The 8,405-nt window shown below is 34.0% G+C and overlaps 1 long non-coding RNA gene across 1 annotated transcript; it reads left to right on the top strand.

The window, feature by feature from the left end:
* Window positions 1–1,276: 1,276 nt before the first annotated feature.
* LOC106409217 lies at window positions 1,277–3,406 on the top strand. Its single transcript, XR_001281982.3, has 6 exons — window positions 1,277–1,499; window positions 1,604–1,686; window positions 1,846–1,924; window positions 2,063–2,216; window positions 2,686–2,857; window positions 2,956–3,406. It is a non-coding gene; the product is annotated as an uncharacterized LOC106409217 (long non-coding RNA).
* The last annotated feature ends 4,999 nt before the right edge of the window (window positions 3,407–8,405 follow it).

The raw sequence follows: 8,405 nt of genomic DNA, 5'->3' as shown, positions 1-8,405 counted from the left end.
TTGGTTACTTGTCGTTGGCTCTCGCAGAGAATCCGTGACCTCTGGGAAAGTTAGGGTTTCTTGACTTTCCTAATTTAAACGAAAATCGACGGTGTGAATTTTGGTTCCCACAAGCTGAACCTTCCCATCCACTTAAGACATATATGAACTCAAGATCAAAGTTACAGGCGCTCCAATACAATCTTTCGACTACGATGACTTGCCTTTTCAGGACCTTGTACCATCGTATCAATGTGTGCACCATCAAGAGCTCCAATACAATCGTAAAATAAAATGAAAAACATTGTTCACTTTATAAATTTTAGAAGAAAAAAAATTCATGGACGAAATTATGTACCTTGAAATAAAGATAAAATCGAGTGCTTGTACTTATTTTTTTTTTTTGGGGGGGGTGGGGGGGGGGACTGTCTTGGCCATGAAACTAGGTGCAAGCGTGTTTAAAGCTCTGAGAATCTTGTGAAAGTTTGTACTTGCTGTGAATTTTGACCTCTTACAAGTATCTATGGTATGACATTATTTAGAACTTTTCCCAACTATCATAAAAAAAGTAGCAACCATCTTTTCGACACAAATATGTCGTGTGTTTTTTAAATCAGTCTTCATTCTGATCAGATAACACAAATCCGCAAATACATCCGGATACATACGATATAATTGCCGAAAATGATGAGGTTTTCTTTCACAGCCTTTTGAATATAAACATGTCCTTCTCTAGTGATTTGTCTCCGAATCGGACGTTCAATATGATTCTCATATGCAGTGACGAGTGTTAATAACAAAATGTCTATATCAAAATCATCTTCCTTATAAAGAATTTGTTCCATTGTTTCGAAACCTACCACAAAGTATGATAATAATACTGATCATAACCGTTATAAATAAGAAGAAAATTTGGGACAGATTGCAAGGACCTGATTGCAATGTTAACAGACCCACAAGCTTGGCCAAACTTCTCAACTGAGCTAGAGGTCATTCAAATTCTCCAGATGTGTTTTCCGGACTTCAAGATCAGCTACTTCCCAAGGGCGCAAAATGAAATTGCTGATTCGCTAGCTAGGAATGTCCGTTCTTTTCATTGATCTCTTTGTTTTGTTGGTTGTTTTATTCCGGTCTGATTACCCAGACCACCTAAAGTTTGAGTAATAAAATAGCCGTTTGTTGCAAAAAAATAATCTAACAATACTAAAAGGGAAATATGCTCAAAGGAGAAGCATGCCACGTCATAAAAAAAAATCAACGAATCAAATGTTTCCAAATTGCCATGTCATTTTTCATTGCAAAAAGCTCAATCATTGATTTACTAAATGTAGCCGACGGTATACGAACTCCTCCTTCTTCCTTCGATCTCCACTTGGCTGGCTAAGAAAACCAGAACGTCAGGCGTTTTACTATATATCTTCATCTCCTTATTTCCCATCTTCTCCTTTAATACGCTTGAGCTTAATAATATAGCCACGGCTGTTGCAAACCTTGCAGTAACCTAAAATCAAACGGCGCATGTAAGTTGATGAATCTATCAATCGTCAAATTACTCTGTTGCTACGATATATGTACAACAGTAGAATCATCGAATTCTCTGTCTGTTTCTCCTATTTCTTCACAGTTAGTTTATGATGAATCACATGGAGGAATATATAGTCCCCGGATGATTATGCGATGTAATCCATCTGAAACTGGCGTGTACAGGTGCCGCTTCCTATTTTCCTCCTGTTTTTAATATTTTAGAAATTTAGTTATCTATGTAGACGATTAACCCACTATAGACACCCACAAAATACTTTGTTTCTGCATCTTAACCTTATTTTTATTATGTTTGTCCTTTGCTGACTGTGTTGATTTGTGCAGAACAAGTTGCAGAGTTTCGAGTTTGGCTGGACAAGACTCACATGTCCTTCAAAACTTGAGGCTGACAATCATCGAGCATGTAAAGTTTTTAAGAGAGATCCATGGGAGTCAATCTTCCAGCTACACGTTCTTTCTTCTCCAGAGAAACAACTGCTTATCGTTTATTTTTCCTGAGATTGACCTCTCTTTTGTTTTACTTTGTTTATGGTATGTGCAGGTTGAAAAGTTTAAATGCCTCCTTAAGTCCTCGGTGTTAAGCCAACACCAAGGAATGAATACGTATGTGTGTCTGTTATAAGCCAAGACAGAACACTAAAGCTTTGATACTACAACCGCTTGGTCACAGTGCTTCAGCATTGGAAGGATCCTAGGTCAATCTTAAATACCATTATTTATGTCTTTATTCATTGTCCTGAAAACATGATATACTTACTCTTCTTCTTATGTTTTGTACCTAATACTCTCTTCGGTTATACACTAAATATAAGGTCAAACTTTCTCTTGCTAAGTTTTTATATTCAACAGCTTTCTCAGATCATGAAAACCGTTTTGGTTTGTTTAGGGTCACTGTGGTTTTTGCTGGGCATTTGGTCCTGTGGAATCACTGTCTTATAGGTTCTGCATCAAATATAACATGGTATCACCAAGTTTCAACAAGACAAACATTGATGGTTGCTAGCATATTTCTCTCTGAAACACTAATATGGTCTCGGAAACATAATTTATATTATGTATTTACTTAAGTTTATGTGGTTGTATGCTGCAATCGGTTGTAAGAAGTTGATGTTGTGGTCGCTTGCTTCCAGAGTACAATAATAAAGGTTGTTCTCTACAATGCAGGTGCCTTTTTATACAACTAAATAAATGTCTAATTACGCAGCAGAGGATGTCGTGTACATGGACCATGATGATTAAATGGAATATGTTGATGAGTGACAACGATTTAGATGAGGACTTCCATTAGGATGACATGCATGTATCGTACTGCAATGTCGACGAGTGTGACTACTCTGTAAGCATATATGCCTCTATAACAAGTCTAATGTTATTTGGATACCTCTATAACGAGTTTTTCTCTTAACTCTGCTGTCTGGGTTTCTTTGGTTTTAGAGTAATAAAAAAGCTGATAAGTCAGCTGAGCAAGCCTAGAAAGGGAAAGAAGTCCAAGGCATTCCTTGGGACAGGCTCAGTATTACCATACAGAAATACCGACAACCCCGACTAGAACATTACAAAACTATGAAAATGTCCCCAACTGTTGGGATTATTCCAGGAATGCAAGTCTTTTTTTTTTTCATTTACCCGCCCTTGAGGTGCTGTCTGCTTGGTTCACTAATAGTATTTCTTTCAATTGTTTCATATGTCATTTGCTTAATCACCTCAGGATTGCATGGCCACGTAGAAAAGGAGCGTCTTTTATGATTCCTGGTGGAATTTAAGATCTATTAAATTTAGCATCTTTTATTTCAAGGTTATCATCGACGCATATCTATTTTTTGTCATTCAAATTTATTCAAAATGTATAATGTATGTCTCAATGAGGATGTACAAATTGCTACTACTGTCCTCATAAGTTAGAAAGAAATGGATTCATGCTTTCCTAAAAAATACCTTCTATGTGGACTCTACATCTGGAAAGCATGTAGTTCTCAGAGTTCAAGATCATGTTCCCCTCCAAGGTTAGTTTTTCTTCCAGAATCATGAAAGATTCTTCTATAAAAATCTACATCAGCTTATGGTTTTTCTTTATAAAAATAATTAGGAATAAGCATCTATGAATAATAATATTTTATACAACCTTGGGAATTAACAAAAGAGAGCATGGTATGGGATTTAGCTACAGATCAGGAGCAGTAGCTTAATACTTTTCTTAAGCATGTATGAATAATAATTAATAATTATGAATAAGCATCTATGTGGCACAAGATTTGGAATTAGTTAGTCCAAAAGGAGCTCAAGAATCAGGAGCAGTAGCTTAATACTTTTCTTAAAACATGTTCGCTCCAGAAAACTATATATATATATACCCTATAAGCTCATACACACACACATTTCTATTGTATATTTTAATTTGTGCATGTATAAATGTGTTTAACTATTATAATTAATTTTGAATGATTATTATTTATCAATAGTGATTGTCATGGTACACAAGTTTCCTCATATGATGAAAACAATTTGAACTCATTCTATGCAAAATCAACTTATGTACGGCGTCCGTCCCAACATCTTTGCGTTCAAATCTTATGAAAAATACATAAACGTGTAGAGATCCCTAAAAATGATTTATTTTTGTGGACATTACATGATAAGAAAGTACATGAGAAAAACATCATGCTTGCCAAACAGGTGATCATTGTTCCTTTTTTCTTGCATTTCTAAGTGCTTCACAATTATTTACCTATTTAGGATTCCACTGTTTTACTCCACTTAAACCTTTACTTTAGGCAGCCATCCCTCCACTTTCGACACCAGTACTTTTTACAAAAAAAAACGCATTAGTAGTTTCTTTTGATTGGTATAGTCATAATGAGCCTAGCTTCACGTATATGTGGGCTATGTCCATTTAGTATAAGGTTGTCTTCTATATGTGAACTTGAATTGTCTCTTCATAATCATGGACTATTTAAAAATACACTGCACAAACAATAGCCAGGAGACATGCATCTTATTTGGGTTTAATTGAGAAGTGAGAAAGTGCATCTTCTTTAGGTGATCATGTCGTTTTATCCACATACCGCTCACCGGTATGCCTAGATCACAGCTTACCCTTTTCTCTGATGAGAAGGATCTCCATGTCAATGTCATCTGTTTGTAAAGTTCTTGCTTTGCATAGAGATCAGATGAGCATAGATTCTTTGTGGCGGTTCTTGATTTGAGCTTTGTTGTGGATGGGAAAGGTTTTTCTGGCAGAACTGGCTTGAAATTCACAACTGCTTGCTGTCGGATACCAACAGCATCTGTTAAGTCACTTAAACTAGATCAGCGACCATAGGATATAAAGATAGAAAATAATTTGTTCACAGAAAAAATGCCTCTGACCCACCTCAGTGTCATGGAGTTACGCACACTGAGATGTGATGCGATTAGGAATTTGATTAAGTGGAGGAAGAATTATGGGAATGTTGTGCTTATTATGTTCTGTTCCGGACAGCTCTTGCATGAAGGATGTTCTACGGACAGATTCAAAACCGTCGTCGTTTTGTCTTTAGGAAAAACTCTGATCTAAACGTTTAATAAGCTAAACTCAATCGCATTTACAAGTAATTAGAGAAACTTTTCTACAATCTTAGTTTCAACATGTTTGTTCACAATGTGAGCTTTGTAACTGTATTTTGTGTTACTTATATATTTCAGGCATCTATTGATCCATCAGCGCATACGATTTCTGTTTGTTGTAGATGATAATAGTTCTTAACTACTGGAATTTACTTAAAGCCGTGACATATCTAAGCTCTGGACTGCAGACAAAGTATTCATCAACTTGTTAAAGCTGAGAACTTTTGTTTATTTGGTTGATAAAACGGCCTTGATGGTATGCAGCTCAGATATGTCCCAAAACGCAATTTTGCGAGCTTTTTTAGTAAGGACGTCTATCTAATTTGTATTTAATTGAGAACTAACAAAGCGGGTTATGAGATAAAAACTTCTGTTTTATGTTGACTAAATCTCTAAGAATAAATTCTCTTTACTAAATAAAATAGAAAATCGTTATATATAAAGTTAATATTAGATAGTATATTAAACTTTGGAAACAAACATAGAGGGTTAAATACAAATATAAAAAAAATATTTGGAAACAAACATAGAGGGTTAAATACAAATATAAAAAAAATATAACAAATTAAAAACTATGTTAGAATTTGTTCCCATGTATTATTTGTGATAAAATTTCAAACATTTTAACTAAAATGACCTAAACTGTAAATACAATTAACACTGATAAATTTGTAAAACTTTATAAGCTTCAAATATAAATTTGATAAAATAATGAATAAAAAAGATTACATTAAAAATTATAAAAATAACTCAATTTATTTTCATAGTGTATATTATGTCAATTGTGTTATTTTATGGTTACATATAATGTAAATTTGCTTTACAATAACAAAATTCTATGACACAAGTGAAAAAATAAACTCAAAATTAAAATTTGGAAATATTACAAAATATTCATTTTAAATTGGTAGCAAAACAACTGTTCCAAATTTAGTTATAAATAATATTTTACTCAAAAACTTTTATAATAAAACAAATTCAAAGTACATAATCCGCGCGTAGCGCGAAAAATAGCTCTAGTAATAATACGGTTTAAACTGCAAGCAATCAAATATCAGCACAGATTCGTAACTCATGTGACATTATAATGTAATCATTTATTACTGCCAGTCAAAAGAGCATAGAAGATGATTCATTTCAGTCAAAATAATACATTTTGAAATTGATAGAATACATACCTTCGTTGTTGCAGCAAGAAATCTATCATGGAAATCTTTGGATGAAAATATTCAAGATTGAGTCAATAAAAAAATTGGAAAATCTGATTCACCATGATAAGACTCGTCTGTTTTTTGTGAAGAACAAGAAAATGTGAAAGAAGAAAATAAAGACGACATACACTTAAGAAAAAAGTGGGTTGATAACTCTAAAATTTCAACTGAAAATCTTTAGGTAAAGCTTGGATTCTGATTGCTAAAATTTACTCATAAAAAATATCAAAATCATTCAACTTTCTTATAACTCTTTTTACTATGAAAATCAATCCCTACTTGAATAACACTAGACTTTAAATCATAATATCAAATCTTAGATTGAATAACAACAAATTTTAAATTCTTATTATTAATGATATTATAATTACAAGAACCAATAACACTGGATTTAAACTCTTTCAATAAAAAATATTTTAAATACAAGAATCAATAACACTAGATTAAAATCAACTATTGAATAACAGTAGATTGTTTTTAGATTTCAATTATATTCAAGTCCATCAATGAATAACTAGATAACTTTTGTCGTACAAAAAAATAGGAATCTTGCAAGTATAGTCAAGATTCTGACCAAAAGTTTTTATGGTTTGTAGTAGTAATGCAAAGTAAGTTGAAGAATATTCCTACACAAAGATGTTGGATGGGTGGATTATCCACATGGATTTACGCCATAGAAGCGGCAATCGAGTTAGCTAGCTCTCAGGAGATTAATAGCTTTTATGATTGCCAACATCAGTGAAGACAACGCTTGTTTTTCAGACTGCTCAATCCGCGAAAACCGAACCGAAATAGAAAAATGGCTTGTTTTTTTCTTGTAATAAAATACAATCCGTATGAATGTTATTATTTAAGGACTGGAGTATATAAATATGGTTCGGTTATAGACCAATCAAATCAAATAAATCGAGAAAACTGTTTATGAGAATATAGTTTTATTTAATAGAATAGTTATTAGTTGTAATTAAATTATTGACGATAATTAATTTAGGAGTAGATACTTTTATATAAAGTAAGATGTCGACCTTCTACCTTTGGCTTCCGACCTCTGGGTCGTGCGTTCCTCATGTTTCCGGGGTAAAAAAAAACATCTAGATATTGAGAGATCTTTAAATATCTTAGGATATAGTTAAATCTAACATAAACCTATGGGTCGTACGCTAACCTTTTATGAGCGCTATCGGTGGCCTTTCATGTCTTGCAAAATGTATTAGACCTGATAATGCTTTGGCTACTAACTTATTTTCAAGATATATTTATTCTCCTATTCACATGCATTGAAATGGAATAAAGCATATATTATGTTATCTCCAAGATACAGTTGATGTAGAATTGATTTATCCTAGAAACTCCGAGTTTGGTATGGTTGGTTTTGAAGATGCATGATATTTATGAGATCCTCATAAAACTCGATTGCGAACCATATATGTTTTTTACAATTAGTGGAACCGCGATCTCTTGGCGTTCCCAGAAACAAACTATGGTTGCGATCCACCAAAATCCGAGCTACATCAAGCGTAGTACACCGCTCTGTATTTGGATGGAGTTTTACAAACTTCCCTGCAACACGAGATAAACACTTCAACCCTTTATGCAAAAATAGTAAATTGGGAACTCCTTTTAAATCAATCCACATCGGCAGAGCATATAAATCAAGAGGATCCAGATCTGTCTCCGGCGACCATTCCCTTACTACCAATGGAACACCAGCAACATGCTAGTATCTTCTCCAGATAACTCTAGCCCTCAGGTGAGCATTCTCAATCTGAAACAGAACAATATTCTTCTCAATAAACTGAACATCGATTTTTGATCCATCCCTTGATGACATCCAAATCCGATTAACTGTGGCATGGATTGAACCCACATGTGGAGCATCACCAATAAAGTGACGTACTACAAATCTTCTCCAGAGCGACTCTGGATTAGCAAAAACTTCATCAGGAATCTGAATTGATGCCACACTGTCAACCACATTAATTTTTGGCAAAACGTCGGCCTCCGGGTTTTTTGACCAAGCGGAAGCTCGGTCTAAAACATGAGACGAGGAAATGTTGGTTACTGGCAAAG

This window comes from Brassica napus, chromosome C7 (assembly GCF_020379485.1).
Source record: "Brassica napus cultivar Da-Ae chromosome C7, Da-Ae, whole genome shotgun sequence".
Lineage (NCBI taxonomy): Eukaryota > Viridiplantae > Streptophyta > Magnoliopsida > Brassicales > Brassicaceae > Brassica > Brassica napus.
This window is presented reverse-complemented; position numbering and strand designations above follow the sequence as displayed.